Raw genomic sequence first — 18,888 nt, forward strand, 5'->3', positions numbered from 1 at the left:
GTATTAGAAGTGCGTATTAATAGTATAACAGGATCCACAGTCTGTCTATTGTGTTAATGCTCGGTAACAAGTAATGGGAAGACCACTAATTATGAAAACCATAATATCTTCATTCAAATGATAGTGAGAAGCAACCTGTTAGTGGATTCCAATTAACTTCCATTTCAAATAGTAAAGTATTTAACTGAGAGAGACTTAACTTATGTTCAATTTATGATCATGGAGGGAATGTTACTTGTAATGTTATAAAGACCATTCAGTTTGTGTAAGCCCTGAAAGTAATAGTGTGTTTCGGTATCTGTTATAATTATGCAAATAGTTTGTGCTTCTCTAACTGTTAGTTTCAATCTTACAATATGTATGTGTCAGAGTTCATTGCACTCGCGTGTGGCCAAGTACAGCTTGTGTTTGCCCGTTACAGTTACTTATACCTACTTGCTTCAACGAGAACGTTAATATTTCTCTTGCCTAATTAGGCTGGCGACCGTTTTCCTTATTCTTTAAACTGTATAGCTAGGCTGACTTTCATTTACCGATATGCTACCTCCACTAGGTACAACACGGTCAACATAACAAAATTCCTCCCAGAGGGTAACACTGCTCTGTTGCGTTTTACCATAATTGCTTTAATAAAATAGTTTTATTACACAACCTGCTTCCAGCTTTAACGTTATGGTACAGCAGTAGTAGAATGGAGTGTTATATGTGGCTTTTCCGTGACAGGACTACTTGTTCTGTCCATTCCAAGCTACGTAAATGCTGTTGCAGTGTTATAAGGACAAATGTAAGGATGTGGAGGCTTATCTCACTACGGGTAAGATAGATACTGCCTACAGGAAAATTAAAGAGACCTTTGGAGAAAGGAGAACCACTTGTATGAATATCACGAGCTCAGATGGAAAGCCAGTTCTAAGCAAGGAAGGGTAAGCAGAAAGGTGGAAGGAGTATATAGAGGGTCTATACAAGGGCGATGTCCTTGAGGACAATATTATGGAAATGGAAGAGAATGTAGATGAAGATGAAATAAGAGATACGATACTTCGTGAAGAGTTTGACAGAGCACTGACATATCTGAGTCGAAACAAGGCCCCAGGAGTAGACAGCGTTCCATTACAACTACTGACGGCCTTAGGAGAGCCAGTCCTGACAAAACTCTACCATATGGTGAGCAAGATCTATGAGACAGGCGAGATACCCTCAGACTTCAAGAAGATAATAGTTTCAATCCCAAAGAAACCAGGTGTTGACAGATGTGAAAATTACCGAACTATCAGTTTAGTAAGTCACTGCTGCAAAATACTAACACGAATTCTTTACAGACGAATGGAAAAACTGGTAGAAGCCGACCTCGGGGAAGATCAGTTTGAATTCTGTAGAAATATTGGAACATGTGAGGCAATACTGACCTTACGGCTTATCTTAGAAGAAAGATTAAGCAAAGGCAAACCTACCGTTCTAGCATTTGTAGACTTAGAGAAAGCTTTTGGCAATGTTGACTGGAATAATCTGTTTCAAATTCTGAAGGTGGCAGGGGTAAAATACAGGGAGCGAAAGGCTATTTAAAATTTGTACAGAAAACAGATGGCAGTTATAAGAGTCGAAGGGCATGAACGGGAAGAAGTGGTTGGGAAGGGAGTGAGATAGGGTTGTAGCCTCTCCCCAATGTTATTCAATCTGTATATAGAACAAGCAGTAAAGGAAACAAAAGCAAAATTCGGAGTAGGTATTAAAATCCATGGAGATGAAATGAAAACTTTGAGGTTCGCCGATGACATTGTAATTCAGTCAGAGACCACAAAGGACTTGGGAGAACAGTTGAACGGAATGGACAGTATCTTGAAAGGAGGGTATAAGATGAACATCAAGAAAAGAAAAACGAGGATAATGGAATGTAGTCGAATTAAGTCGGGTGATGCTGAGGGAATTAGATTAGGAAATGAGACACTTAAAGTAGTAAAGGAGTTTTGCTATTTGGGGAGCAAAATAACTGATCATGGTCGAAGTAGAGAGGATATAAAATGTACACTGGCAATGGCAAGGAAAGCGTTTCTGAAGAAGAGAAATTTGTTAACATCGAGTATAGATTTAAGTGTCAGGAAGTCATTTCTGAAAGTATTTGTATGGACTGTACCCATGTATGGAAGTGAAACATGGACGATAAATAGTTTGTACAAGAAGAGAACAGAAGCTTTCGAAATGTGGTGCTACAGAAGAATGCTGAAGATTACATGGGTAGATCACATAACTAATGAGGAGGTATTGAATAGAATTGGGGAGAAGAGGAGTTTGTGGCACAACTTGACGAGAAGAAGGGGCCGGTTGGTAGGACATGTTCTGAGGCATCAAGGGATCACGAATTTAGCAGTGGAAGGCAGCGTGGAGGGTAAAAATCGTAGAGGGAGACCAAGAGATGAATACACTAAGCAGATTCAGAAGGATGTAGGTTGCAGTAGGTACTGGGAGATGAAGAAACTTGCACAGGATAGGGTAGCATGGAGAGCTGCATCAAACCAGTCTCAGAACTAAAGACCACAACAACAACACGATTTCCATTCTATGCCCACCAGAATGTGGGCGAACATTTTTGCGACACTGGTAATGTTGAAACTATGGCGATCCTGGCTCACCTGCTCAAAACAGTTTACTCTTTTTATATTATCGACGTCACAAACCATACCACATTACTTATGATGTCGTCATGGTGACGTCACAAAGCATGCTGTCTTGTACTGATGACCTCATCAAAACCACAACGTGATAAATTAAAAAAAAAATCCCAATTCAACTAATTTCAAATGTCCAAGATAGCGGAAATAGTCCAGTTGTCGTTTTTAGCCCCTCCCTAATTTATAATGACGCTCCCTCCCTCCCCCCCTTCTGCTCCATTATCCCCATCCTCACTTCTCCAAATGGTGCCAAATATATCATCCAGTAATAAAATGAAACAGCCAATCACCACCTAGTATTTTAGGTGCCATTACAATGAAGTAATATATCACAATGTAGCCCCAGAGTCGTCATCTTGGCCATTATCAAAAGTATCTGAACGTTCTGAATTCTTTGCTATCCTGAAAAGTGCCGAAACAACATAAATTATTTGTCAAAAATTATGTGATGTGTGTGAGTTGCAGTTCCTCCGCATTTGAAATACATTGGCAACTCACACACACAAACACACACACACACACACACACACACACACACACACAGACAGACACACAGACACACACACAGAGACACACACACACACACACACACACACACACACACACACACACACACACGAACACAGACTGTTTATGCCATGAACATACAGGTCTCTTTACCAAACTTGATATAAGGCACTTCAGATACCCAAAATAAATATTTTGTTGTGTAAATAAGACATATATTTCATATTGCTTGTCAAGTGTCACATTGTTAATACAGCAACTAAAATAATCGCAAAAGTTCGTCAGCAACACAAAAACTGCAAGGTTTACATCAAGTACCTCAAAGTTATCTCCACCCACACGTAAAACACACATATCTGTCAAAATCGATGCTTTAAACGCGATTGTGGACTCTCACAATAAGTACCACAATGCTGTTTGCATGCCTAAATTATCGCAGATCACACACACACACACACACACACACACATATATATATATATATATATATATATATATATATATATATATATATATATATATATAATTACATGCTAAACAGGCAGTTAACACGTGGTGATTACGCCTAAATGAGATGGTGTAGCAGGATTAAGCTGACCAAGACCATGACTGTGAGAGATACATGTTGCCTAAAATGTTATGCTAATAAGGAAAATATACAGACATCTCAGGTACTGGCAGCCCCTGGATAAGTCTCATTAATTTCATTTTTAGGCCTACACTTGTTGGGCAAAGGGAACCTTCAACTTAGTTATTGCATCTACATTATTCTATGATGCTTGTCTAAGTGTCACAATGCTGACAATGTGACCAAAATAACTGCAAAAATATATCAGACACACAATGTTTAGGTCAATGTTATTTTCACACCTTATCAAGAAATAGGTCAGGATCACAAATACTTAATGTTTATGTCAAGTTTAGAAAGCTGTCGTCATACCTAAAACACTGAAAGGCCATTGACATTTGAGTCTGAAGCTACATTGTTGGTGGTTCTTAGAACGAACTAATGTCACCTGACATTTTCGGAAATTCTGCAGTGAATTTTCTTCCTAGTAAGCACCAGTTAAGGGGGGGAGGGGGAATACTTCATCATGCTCTATTCTAAAAAAAACGTATTTAATGTTTTTAACAGGCTAATTTTACAGTTTATTTGCATCTGAACTAGGTCTATTTGATCTTATGAACAAAAACAACTCTAGAGGAAGGTTGCAACATTTTCCAATTAGAACTATAGTTCCAAGACTGTTTAAAATGTTTACAGAACGTAATTCACATAATCAACTACTAAATAACATTCAAAATCTAATAACAAAAATATGACATGAAAAAGCATACAACTTAAGAATTACAAAGAAGCTAAGCTAAAACCGAGTTAGAAAGGGAAGAAGGGTTCCTGATGGGATATTTATGGGGATCTAGCACTTAAACAGCACATTTTTGGAACACGAAAATATAAGTTAATACTGCTCCAAATAATAATGTAAACATGCCAAAGACAATAGTAGGCCAAGAGGGAGATAAAATACAGCCAAAGACAATGTTGCAACAAAACAGATAGGCAAAGTCAATATCTCTTAAAAACGATCTTTAAAACAATGGCACACTAGTCATGTTGTCCCTGCTGTTTTATAGGATATGCACTACAGGGCTGCGACCGTGTTTACAAAACAATGGAGAGACGTTTGGCGTGCCTCACTCCATTGCAGTTATTGACCAGTATCACACTGTTATTTCTAACAATGTGAGAGTAGCCACCATCGTATTGGACGTGTGTTGACTTCATCGCCTTAGAAGCAGCCATATGCGTAGGTAGTTTTATTTACCATGTCACACAATAGAGTACTCATAGTTACTTCACCATTTTTATTTCACAATTACGTGACTTGCACCTCGGACTGCTGGTTCAGCGATTTCGTGAATGCTATTACAGCATACTTAGTCATGTTGTCCCTGCTGTTTTTCCGCATCTGCAACTTACCGTAGATAACCACTTCGTGATAGTTCCTTCAGTGAAACGTTTCTGTTCTCCAAATACCATTCTCCTGGGGCTGGAAGAGTTTTTATTTGTCTTTAAAAGTATTGCCAAGTGTTTCTTGTCATACAGCAAGACTGCTGCGTGCCAACTAACCCAAAATTGTAGGTTTAGGTCAATTATTGTTTTTACACCTAAGTTTAAGTATGCCTAGTTCAAATGCAAATGGTTCAAATGGCTCTGAGCACTATGGGACTCAACTGCTGAGGTCATTAGTCCCCTAGAACTTAGAACTAGTTGAACCTAACTAACCTAAGGACATCACAAACATCCATGCCCGAGGCAGGATTCGAACCTGCGACCGTAGCGGTCTTGAGGTTCCAGACTGCAGCGCCTTTAACCGCGCGGCCACTTCGGCCGGCAGTTCAAATGCAAGTAAAAACCAGTATTGACCTGTCAATAATGTGGAATACATGTTTCTAGAATATAACATGATGCAGTATCCCCCCCCCCCCCCCCACCCTAAAATTGGTGCTTGTTACAGACAAAATTTACTGCATATTATCCAAAAACTTCAGGTGATACCAAATCGTTCTATGAATCACCAGAAAAACAGCTTTCGATTCAAATGCCAACAGCTTTTTGATATTTTACACATGGCGATACCTTTCTAACACTTGACATAAACATCATGAGTGTGTTACTAATGTACTCTTTGACAAGATGTGGAAATAGCACTGATATAAGCATTGTGTTGCTGATATATTTTTGCAGGCATTTTACTCATTTAATTGCCGCTGAGACACCTCAAAGCATCGTAGACCAATTCAGAGATGAAAATACTTAATTTCAAGGTTCATTTCACCTTACTCCAAGTGTACTCCTAAAAATGAAGTTAATTGCATTCTTCCAATAGCCATCAGTAAATCACACAGCATGATTTTCTTTGCTTCCTTGATTAGGACACTATTTTAGCCAATATGGGTTATCTGCAGCCATAGTCTTCCTATGTTGGGTTAATTTTGTAGTATTACACACACACACATCCCCAACACACACACACACACACACACACACACACACACACACACACACACACACACACTCCCACACCCACCCGTGGTTGGGTGTCACTTGTGTCATACGTCTGTACGCGAGACTTCCACACTCCTAAACATCCCTAGGTCCACTCTTTCCGATGTGATAGTGAAGCGGAAACGTGAAGGGACACGTACAGCACAAAAGCGTACAGGCCGATCTCGTGTGTTGACTGACAGAGACCACCGACAGTTGAAGAGGGTCGTAATGTGTGATAGGCAGATATCTATCCAAACCATCTCACAGGAATTCCAAACTGTATTAGGATCCACCGCAAGTACTATGAAAGTTAACCGGGAGGTGAGAAAACTTGGATTTCATGGTCGAGCGGCTGCTCATAAGCCACACATCATGTCGGCAAACGCCAAACGACTCCTCGCTTGGTGTAAGGAGCGTAAAGACTGAACGATTGAATAGGGGAAAAACTTTATGTGAAGTGACGAATCACAGTACACAAGGTGGCGATCCGATGGCAGGGTGTGGGTATGGCGAATGACCGGTGAACATCATCTACCGGCGAGTGTAGTGCCAACAGTGAAATTCAGAGGCGGTGGTGTTATGGTGTGGTCGTATTTTTCATGGAGGGGGCTTGCACCCCTTGTTGTTTCGCATGGCACTATCACATCACAGGCCTAAATTGATGTTTGAAGCAGCTTCTTGCTTCCCACTGTTGAATAGCAATTTGGGGATAGCGATTGCCTTTGGCGGAATGGTTACACGACAATAACATCCCTGTAATAGACTGGCGTGCACAGACTCCTGCCATAATCCTACAGAACACCTTTGGGATGTTTTGGAACGCCGACTTCGTGCCAGGCCTCAATGACCGACATCGATACATCTTCTCACTGCAGCACTCCGTGAAGAATGGACTGCCATTCCTCAAGAAACCTTCCAGCACCTGATTGACCGTATGTGTGAGAGAGTGAAAGCTGTCATCAAGGCAAGGAGACAATGCAAGTTACATCCTGTACATAATATTTCGATAAATAATTCAGATCGTTTGGATACTTTTAAGCATAGTGTACAGCTCAGATCATTTAGATGATCATGACAACACGAGGCGACTCTGTGATAGCCTATTTCATTTTATAGACGCTGAAAGAGTAGGTTTTGAAGGTTGTCTGATTTTATTGGTTGGAAAAATACTAGGTGGAGAGGGAAGCAGTATCGAGAAAGATAGTGGCTACAAAATACAATCACTGTATTTCCACCACCATGGTTTTTTAATAATTTTTTTTTCAATTATTTTATTTCCCACCACATAATGATGGTGTCCTCATTGACATGAGAGTTTGTGACTTGTGACGTCATAGTGGTAATACCATAAGATGGAGTGACTTGTGACTTCATACATGTAAAAGAAAATCAGAAATTTGGGAGTACTTGCGCCAGGATCGCAATCGTTATACTACAGTGGTGACACATGATAAAATTTCGACCAAGAATTTGTTAACAAGGTCCTGAATTTTAAGGTAACCTGTAGAGATACTAGAAATGCGCTGCAAAAGAAGCTGCTAAGGAGACACAGATGAATTTTCACAAGGACATGGCAGTATCTACTACGCTGTATGCATCAGAAATCTGGGTTCCCACTCAAAAGGATATGAGCCGGATCCAAGTTGCTAGAATGAGATACCTCCGTAGTCTTAAACAGTGCACCAAAGAAGATCGCTTCAGAAATGAAAATATTAAAAGTGAATCAAAAGGTGATTCACCACAAAAGAAAATGGATGTAAACAGCCGTAGACAGAATGCATGAAAATAGACGTCCGAAGCAATTTCTTGACGACAAACCTGGAGGGACGAGACAGAGGGGAACACAGAGGAGGGATGTGTGGACCTCGTTGGCTGGAAAGGTTGAAGCAACCTAATATATGAAGGTAGAAGAAGAAAGTATACTTTCGCGTATTACGATATTTCGGCTACTACTGCCATCATATCAAAACATAGATACCGTAAAACAGAATTCTCTGTCAGTTACGATAAAACCTATGCCTAAGAGAGACGACTGAATGTGTAAGGCTGGAAGCAACCAACGATAATCTTCAGTGTAAATCCGATTAGGGCAAAGTGTGTGCCTGATTTCTGTTGCTCTTGTTCTTGTTTGACCAGTAAACATTTGGCACCAGTAGATAAGAAATATATTTACAGTTTCAGGAAAAAAAAGTTATGTAAGGGGAAAAACGTATTGAAGTAAAATCGCCTTCGCATTGTAAAACAACTCAGAAACAAGGTAAGCTCACAAATGCATGGCACCACAGAATGAAGCAGCCAGACTATAATTGATGCAGAAATTGGTTAACGATCAGCATTAACGGTCTGGTCATTAGTGAGTCTTCTGGAGACCAAATCAATCCCGTAATTATTCCAATATTTCATTAAGCGCGGTTTGCGGTAAAGGTAACTCGCAGAATTTGTTAAAACTCATCCTGGAACTCGAAAATGATGTAGTTTACTCTGCAATAAGCACTTCATCACACTTTCCACGTCACAATTTTCACAAGTCGATGACATTTAGGAAAGAATAATCACAGGCTTTTTACAAAATGTATTTTTTAACAGAGCCTGCAGTAAAAGTAATACCAAATGAGTTGACAAACAAGTCAGTACTGAATTAGAATTACGCAATCTCTGGAGCTTTAGCGGCTTTACACAAAAAAAGAACTAATGTAGCCTCTTAAGTAATGAATTAACTGACGTGACCTTTTCATTGAGGAGAAAGATACTGAAAGGTTCTGGGAGTATTACTGATGTTCTTGGCTAGCACTATGCGACAACAGTCAGATAAATGTCTGCGAAACTCATCTGTTTCGTGTCCGCCCCCGGTAGCTGAGTGGTCAGCGCGACAGAATGTCGATAATAAGGGCCCGGGTTCGATTCCCGGCTAGGCCGGAGATATTCTCCGTTCAATGACTGGGGGTTGTGTTGTCCTCACCATCATCATTTCATCCCCATCGACGCGCAAGTCGCCGAAGTGGCTTCAAATCGAAAGACTTGCACCCGGCGAATGGTCTACCCGATGGGAGGCTCTAGTCACACGACATCTGTTTCGTAGCCGCTCCGATTACACGGTAAAAGCGAATAACAATATCCCAGGGTGACCTGAAAAGTAATGCCTCTAAATTTTCGTATGAAAACTCTGAAAGCTTTTTGAATAAAACAACATGGTTTTTAAGATTCTGCATCTTTATTCTTCATGTCTACATACCTGCTTCTCATCATAATTAGCCTGTGGACGAACAAGTCTCTCCCTGAACAGTTTATTGATACCATCACTGTAGAACGATTGACTTTGTTGACAAAATTACAACCTCAACTACTTGCGCTGCTTCATTGCTACCAAGACGAATTCTCGAAGGTGTTCTTCACTTTTTGGAAACAGTTGCAAATCGGATGGGGCCAAATCAGGACTGTATGGAAGATGATCGATGGCAGTGAACACAAGGCGTCGGATTGTGACAGATGTCGCAGCGCTAGAACTCTTCGAATTCGAAACTAGATTACAGCATTCTGTTTCTTACGCACATAGTTACGCTACACACCGCCATGTTGCACTCTAGAATCAGGAGCCCTTTATCGGCAGACAGCTGCAAGTACAGACGAGCCAAAATATTATGACCATCTACTTAATAGCTTGTTGGGCCATCCCTGTAACTCAATGCAGTATCGTTTCTGCGTATAACCGATTCTACATGTCGTTCGTACATTTCTGAAGGTTTGTGGCACTAGATACCTGCCCACAAGTTGGGGTTGGGTTGTTTTGGGGAAGGAGACCAGACAGCGAGGTCATCGGTCTCATCGGATTAGGGAAGGACGGGGAAGGAAGTCGGCCGTGCCCTTTGAAAGGAACCAACCCGGCATTTGCCTGGAGCGATTTAGGGAAATCACGGAAAACCTGAATCAGGATGACCGGACGCGGGATTGAACAGTCGTTCTCCCGACTGCGATTCCAGTGTCCAACCACAGCCCAAAGTCATGTAATTCCCGTAAACATCCGCTGATTTCCGAACGCTGTGATGGCGCCTCATAACGACCCAGATGACTTCCATCGGATTCACATCAAGCGAATCTGGTGGCCAAGACATCAACGTGCTTTCACTATCATACCCTTCAGATCACTGTAGCACGATTCTGGCTTCGAGACACGGACAATTATACCGCTGAAAGGTGACGTCGCTGTCAGGGAAGACAGCAAGCCAGAAGGGATGCAAGTGATTCGCAGCTGTCAGTGTGTCTTAGATTACTACCACAGGTCCCATGCAAGCTCAGGAGAATGCCTCCCCCATCCTACATCTACATACATACTCCGCAATCCACCATACGGTGCCTGGCGGAGAGTACCTCGTACCACAACTAGCATCGTCTCTCCCTGTTCCACTCCCAAACAGAACGACGGAAAAATGACTGCCTATATGCCTCTGTACGAGCCCTAATCTCTCTTATCTTGTCTTTGTGGGCTTCCCGCGAAATGTAAGTTGGCGGCAGTAAAATTGTACTGCAGTCAGCCTCAAATGCTGGTTCTCTAAATTTCCTCAGTAGCGATTCACGAAAAGAACGCCTCCTTTCCTGTAGAGACTCCCACCCGAGTTCCTGAAGCATTTCCGCAACACTCACGTGATGATCAAACCTATCAGTAACAAACGCCTCTGAGTTGCTTCTATGTCCTCCCTCAATCTGACCTCATAGCGATCCCAAACGCTCGAGCAGTACTCAAGAATAAGTCGTATTAGTGTTTTACAAGCGGTCTCCTTTACAGATGAACCACATCTTTCCAAAATTCTACCAATGAACCGAAGACGACTATCCGCCTTCCCCACAACTACCATTACATGCTTGTCCCACTTCATGTCGCTCTGCAATGTTACGCCCAAATATTTTATCGATGTGACTGTGTCAAGCGCTACACTACTAATGGAGTATTCAAACATTACAGGATTCTTTTTCCTATTCATCTGCATTAATTTACATTTATCTATATTTAGAGTTAGCTGCCATTCTTTACACCAATCACAAATCCTGTCCAAGTCATCTTGTATCCTCCTACAGTCACTAAACGACGACACCTTCCCGTACACCACAGCATCATCAGCAAACAACCGCACATTGCTATCCACCCTAACCAAGAGATTATTTATGTAGATAGAGAACAGCAGCGGACCTACCACGCTTCCCTGGGGCACTCCAGATGATACTCTCACCTCCGAAGAACACTCACCATCGAGGACAACGTACTGGGTTCTATTAGTTAAGAAGTCTTCGAGCCACTCACATACTTGGGAACCAATCCCATATGCTCGTACCTTAGTTAGGAGTCTGCAGTGAGTCAAACGCTTTCCGGAAGTCTGATACCCTTCATCCATGATTCGCAAGATACCATGTGAAAAAAGGGCGAGTTGCGTTTCGCAGGAGCGATGCTTTCTAAAGCCGTGCTGATGCATGGACAGAAACTGCTCTGTCACAAGGAAATTCATTATAATCGAACTCAGAGTATGTTCGAGAATCCTGCAACAAACCGATGTTAAGGATATTGGTCTGTAATTTTGAGGATCCGTCCTTCTACCCTTCTTATACACAGGCGTCACCTGCGCTTTTTTCCAGTCGCTCGGGACTTTACGTTGGGCAAGAGATTCGCGATAAATGCAAGCTAAGTAAGGAGCCAATGCAGTAGAGTACTCTCTGTAAAACCGAATTGGAATCCCATCAGGACCTGGCGATTTATTTATTTTCAACCCATTCAGCTGCTTCACAACCCCAGGGATGTCTATCACTATGTCCTCCATACGAGAATCTGTACGAGGAGACATTCGCCTGGATGACGGCGTTTGTGGAGACGACCACCGATGTTGTGTAGCAAGAAACGTGACTCATCCGCCCACGCGACAAGTTTCCATTGATCTACGGTCCAGTTCCGATGATCCCGCGTCCACAGCAATCGTTGTTGACTGTCTGGTTGGGTTATATGCGAATACACAGGGCTCATCTGCTGCGGGGCCCAATGATAACAATGTAGGTTTAATGACGTACTCCGAAAGACCTGTGAATGGACCAGCATTGAGTTCTTTCACCATAGATGCTACAGATCGCCGTTTTTCCTACTTTACAGAGCAGACAAACCTCCGAATTTCTCGTTCTGTGAAGAGTTGTGGATTCCAGCCATTTATCGTCTAGTGGTAGTTTCACTATCGTTCTACTAATACCCGTAGATGCTCACGACTATAGCACATAACACGGGAACATTCGACCTGTTTCGCCGTTTTCGAGATACTCTTTTACAGGCTCTGTATAACAATAATCTGCCCTTCGTCAAAGTCGCTTATGCCAATGAGTTTTGCCCGTTTGCGACTTATATCATCGCTAGTATGATTCCCCATCCGCTTTTGCTCCGCTTACGAACCCCGCCAGGCGGCATTCCACCGCGCGGTGGACATTCAATAAATGGCTCTGAGCACTATGGGACTTAACATCTTAGGTCATCAGTCCCCTAGAACTTAGAACTACTTAAACCTAACTAACCTGAGGACATCACACACATCCATGCCCAATGCAGGATTCGAACCTGCAACCGTAGCGGTCGGTGGACATTCGTCGTAATGTTTTTGTCCATCAGTGGGTGTAGACGTGAAGACAAACGGTGTAAAAGTTATTAACTATTGTTTCATTTAAACAGCTTTAAGAGTTTATGGCATTACTTTTCGGAACGCCTGAGCCGAGCGCGGCTCGTGTTCATGCCGTTTCTTGCTTGACAGCTTCTCTTACGGAAATGTCGCCTCCTTTCTTATTCGATTTACTGGCGTCATTAAGTTGCTGGCTTGCCTGCCCGTGAGTGGCAGCAGCAGCGCGTATCGATAAGAGGACTGTCCTATTATCTTTGAAGCGACCGCCAGTATTTCCTGCTCGTTGGGTGTCAGGGGTTCAGTCGGGAAGCAGCGCCAGTGAGGTCCGAACAGCCAGTACTCGCCGAACGCTTGCGACACACATGCACTGTCCGACGGAAGGAGACTGGAGCGGCAACGACCGTTGGGTGGTCGTTCGGTCGGTCATCTAATCAGGCGACGTGTATTTGGTCTTTTGACCGTTTCTCGCCCTCGTCAGTTGGTTGTCTTGCCGGACGTGGGTCGGTTCCTTCCTTGTGCAGAGATGTTGGGTGGCCAAAGGGCAAGTGTTACCTCTGCATGGTTGGGTCCGAACCAGTGTGCCCTGGTCGCCGTGTCTCCGAGTTCTGAACGGACATGGAGTTGAGTGGGGATGGAGCTGCAGTGAGGTCCGGACAGCCAAGACTCGCCCGACTGTTGCTGACACACATGACTTGAGTGGGGACGACCTTCGTTGGTCGTTCGGTCGGTCGCCTCATCGGATGACGTGTATTTGGCCGCCGACCGATTCGTTCTCTGTGTGTGTCGACTTGTCATTCGTTCTGGTTATCCCACAGTAATTGCTTTTACGATTGTTCGAGTTCTTGTGGAAGTGTTTTCGTGGAACTGTGTCTAGCGTGTGTAATTTCGACTGAGCAGTTATGTTAATGCTGTCTGCGTACTGGAGCAGGCAGTCGGTCGGTTGGGACAGAGCAGCGAGGAAGTCTCCGCGGCGAGGGTATTAGCGTAGTGTGCTGCAGTGTGTTTTTCCTCGCTGTGTTGATGCTGTCCGTACCGCATGTAGTTTGACAGCCTGTGGTGTTGTTCATATTTTTGAGTGGTTATTGTGCCTTGGCTGCTTTTAGACGGCAATTTTGAACACGTAGTGATGCTGATATCTTCGTCCTCGGCTGATATTTTCCGTTGTCGTGGCGCTGGTCGGCGCAGCGGAATTGATTAGGTTGGGTCGGTCCTTCAACCGTCCCAGGGTCGGGTTGCCATCTGATTACTTAATCTTATGCTTGGCTGCCTACCTCACCTAAGCTTACGTTAGAGTTACCTCCTCAGGACGATGCTTGGAACGCTTCTGACCGCCAGTGTTCTGTTGTTTTTAGATTGTGATCTTTGTCTCAAGTACGGTGCGAGGTCTTCAGCCGCCTATTAATTTAGTTTGTTTTAATTTCAAAATAAGACCTTCAGCCGTCTTAAGTTAAAACTTTGAAGATTATTGGTTCAACTAATTTTGTTTAATAAGAAAAAAAGGGGAGTTTTGCTCCATTGCAAATACTTGTTTTCCAGGCCTTAAGCCTTGAGTTGTTGTGTGTTCAGTATGTGGCCTTCAGCCGAGCTTTCATGTCAAATATTTTTAAGATAGGCCTTCAGCCGTCTTAAATTAAAATTTGAAATTTCACTTATTTAAAACCTTTGTTCTCTATTGGAAATTCTTCTTATCCAGGCCTTAAGCCTCAGTTTTTTTTTGTGTCTAATGCATGGCCTTTAGCCGAGTATTTAGGTAATTTTTTTTTTAAGTAAGGCCTTCAGCTGCGTGTATCCCTTAAGGCAAATTTTAATAACTTGTGTTCGGGCTATCAGCCGTATTGTTTTTGGATTCTTTGAAGGGCATATGTGATTAAGTGTTTTTAGGAAAGTAAAGTTTGGATATTTTCTGCAACCATAACCTGACCCGCTCTGTCCTGCGAAGCCAGGTTCCAACGCCCTCTAATAAATTTCAGTAAACTACAAAAATTCTACAGCGACAACAAAAGAATGACAATACGTGAACAATAGATAATCTTCAATGTCACAAAACATTTTGTTCGTATAAAGGTGGAAATAACAGTTGGAAATGACATTAACTTCGGAATACTTGACATTAAGCGATGTCTTTGTTGCAAGAGATTTCTGGCAGCTGCCTAAGAGAATCGCTGACAGTATTTCCATATGTGATGCCGGGACTGCTTTCTCGCCCCGCTCCATCCGAAGTCCCTCGTCGGCACTTAGCCATTTCTCGATTCGTCGTTTCGACTGACCAATGTGGCAATAGTTCGCTATGAGTTTAGCTCTTTCCGAATGTGTAACCTTGTTCCCGTAAACCACTGGAGGGGTTCATTGGAAAGCACGAGTGAGTAATGACAAAATTTCACAAATTTTTCAGCGTCACATATCAAATATCTGTCGCCATTTTATTATTGCACTGACAGGTCAGGTAGAACTAGTATCTTAGCCACACCCTTGGATAACACTAAATCTTTTTCCACTTCCTCTCGTAACCTGTATATTACCCAGAACCATTCAGCATTCAAGAGCAAATTAAAGCTTGATCTGTCGCCATTGGCGTAGCTTTCTCTGGGTATAACTCCCCTGTTTCCTTTCTGTCCAACAGGGAACCAGTATCTCTGTCACATGCTAAACTATATATGAATTTTTTCATCCTTTTCTATTTTCTTCTTGCTGTCTTACCTGCTACTTTTACCCTCTATTTCTCTGTGTTCCTCTGACCAGTCAACTTATTCTCCCATGGACTGCTTCTATACTGCGTCCACACATTTGTGTTAGACGCCATCACTCTCACTAGACAAGAACAAAAATTGCTTAACACAATGTGAATAACACTGTGATTTTTTAAATTCCATGTATTCAGTGCTACACGTATATTGTTATTCGTTATTATTATTAGTGTTACAAAAGGCAGTCATCATCATTACTCTGTATTACGTAGTATACAAATGGTAATGATGATTCATTAAGGATGTCTGGCTCGATGTAAGAGACCTGAAGGCTCTGATGTTGCCAGGTGAAAAAATGCATAAATGAATACCGACCTGGGTCGAGGACTGCTACATGGAACAGATTTTACCAAAATGTTTAGTTGTCATCCAAGCAAATGTTGGGTTTTTCTTTTATGTACAGTTTCCATTGGCTGTTGGCGCTGTTAGAAGGGTTGACGTTTTTCAGCATTTAATCTTCTCAATCGCCGCGGAATAGTAGAAGTATTTTGCAATTTGATATGCTGTTTCCTATAAATACGTCTTAATCAAAAACTGCTTTCTGTTTTCACTACAGAGTCCTCTAAATTGTTACGGAAATCTCACTTTGTCGAATTCAAACAAGCATTGTACAGGATGAAATAACAATACAGTGTCTAAAGAAATACAAACAATCTCGCTTATAGCTGCGGAATAACATAGCAAAGAAGATAATACAAATTCCGATGGATTCGGCGTCGGTGAAGCAGTTATAGCATTCCATCCATCTGAAGAAGTGGTGTTTAATCTCTGTCTGAAAGTCTTGATTAGATTTACCGTGCTTTCCCTATATCAGTTCAGCTTGGAGCCTCAGGACTTGGCAGATTCATTATGTCATTTTTATTTACGTTCGCTTGGTCTACCATTACGTCAGCTCGTTAATTACTACCTCACCAATTTTTTAACTCTATGCCGAATACAAACTACTCTATAGTAACGTTTATAGCGTTATCACTACACATTATGATGCTTTCCATAAATCATTTCAAGTCTTCTTTAAGATCACAGTTATAGAGGCATCAAAGCTCGATATTTATACAGGGGAATTTCACCTACTTGTTGAGTCCATACCACGTTGAGGTACCGCACTACGCCGGGTAAAAAGAGGTCCGACAAGATATTAGGAGGCAGCCTATGAGTTGTGTTACTTCAGTGTGTCACCAGCCTCGATTTTATTACTCCAAAGTCTACAACTGAAGCGCTGTAGCTATCTAAAAACTCTTAGAGAGATTCTGATAGCCGCCTCCAGCTCACTCCTTGGAACTTCCCCATAAGCAAAATAGGACAACACTTTACAGTCAATAGATCAAAAATCACATTAAAATAAACACTTTATATCTCCACAAAAATATTTTAACGTAAATTAGACCTTTACAGTTCTGTCTCTTTCGTTAAATACCAACATCTAGCTAGCTAATGGCTCAAGGCTCTTAGAGGGAAAAGCACGGAAGATTACTTATAAGCGCCCTATGAACGATGAGGCCCTTAATCATGGATCACAAGGTAGGCATGCTGCAGGTAAGGGGTAGGACATCGGCAGTGCCTTCCGAGATTTAGCTAAAATTACTGAGGAAAGTAACCAACACGATTAAGATTTTTTAATTTTTCGTTTATTTTATTTTTATTTTCATTTTATTTATTTATTTATTGCCATCAGTCTTCTGACCGGTTTGATGTGGCCCGCCACAAATTTCTCTCCTGTACTAATCTCTTTCTTCCTCTACAGCTCTGTCTTCCTGCACAGCTCCCTCTGGTACCATGGAAGTCATTCCCTCATGTCTTAGCAGATGTCCTATCATCCTGTCCCTTCTCCTTATCAGTGTTTTCCACATATTCTTTTCCTCTCCGATTCTGCGTAGAACCTCCTCATTCCTTACCTTATCAGTCCACCTAATTTTCAACATTCGTCTATAGCACCACATCTCAAATGCTTCGATTCTCTTCTGTTCCGGTTTCCCACAGTCCATGTTTCACTACCATACAATGCTGTACTCCAGACGAATATTATCAGGAATTTCTTCCTCAAATTAAGACCGATATTTAATATTAGTAGACTTCTCTTGGCCAGGAATGCCCTTCTTTCCATTGCTAGTCATCTTTTGATGTCCTCCTTCCTCTGTCCGTCATTGGTTATTTTACTACCTAGGTAGCAGAATTCCTTAACTTCACCTACTACATGACCATCATTCCTGATGTTAAGTTTCTCGCTGTTCTCATTTCTGCTACTTCTCATTACCTTCGTTAGCCGTGCTGCGGCTCACATTGGTGCTGTTTGTAGGTTTCTGCCCTCTCTTGGAGAGCAGACGGTATCATTTAGTTGGCATGGTTGCGGTTGTTTGTCTTCTTCTCGTTTTGGCTGGCGCCATTCGGTTTCGCAAGCGTGTCCTGTCTGCTAGTGTCAGCAGCGGCGGTTATCGGTATGTAGTAACTGTTGCCCTGTCTTTTGGGCGGCGTCGTTGTTGTTCCGGGTCTTGTGAGTGTGTGAGTTTGGTTGGGGACTCAGAAGCCAGGTCTGCACAGTGCCAGAACACGCCTGGACCGCTGGCGGCACGCATAGACTGCCGGATGGAAGGGCTGTAGTCACGAGGGTGCACGACATCGTCGTAAACCGAATCCAGCAAGCATTAAGATGAGTGCTTTTGAATCCAAGTAGAGAAACCTCCACCATTGTGATATCTCGCGATTCTCCAGTGACTTGCATTCGTGTTGCTGCTCGTAGTGTTGCCGAGGCAAGGAGCATCGACTGTACTGCTTGGGGAAGGCGGATCTGATTAGCTTTCCTCGACTTCTTAGTACTATTTACTGCGTTCAACTTGTTACAATTTGTTAAGTTCAACGAGCGGTAATTTTTCTTGCCTGGAGGCCGCTTACGCCCCAATTACCTGCCCTGGGAGTAAGTGTATGTAACGGTAGTGTACGTTTCCTCGCCTTGCCGCTGCTGTCCGGTAGGGCATGTAGTTTTGACAGCTTTCTTGGTTGTAGGCCGGTTGGTGATTCTTCTACTCTTTTGTAAGTGATTTCTTTCTCGTCCCGGGCACTCTAAGCACAGTATTCTGGGGACGTAGCGCAGACTGCCGGTTCCCGCTTTGGCGTATTGTTCCATCGTTGCATTTGGTTTATCGGACGTCAGGTAGCAAGATTACCATTAGTCATTCGTTAGACTGCCAGTGGTATGAGTTTTCATCTTGTGAAGTGAATGCAACTCTTGGCTGCCGGTCTCATGGCTCGCGAAAGTATTTGTTGCCGGGCCTTCTCAGAGGTCG

Source organism: Schistocerca serialis, chromosome 2 (assembly GCF_023864345.2).
Source record: "Schistocerca serialis cubense isolate TAMUIC-IGC-003099 chromosome 2, iqSchSeri2.2, whole genome shotgun sequence".
Taxonomy (NCBI): domain Eukaryota; kingdom Metazoa; phylum Arthropoda; class Insecta; order Orthoptera; family Acrididae; genus Schistocerca; species Schistocerca serialis.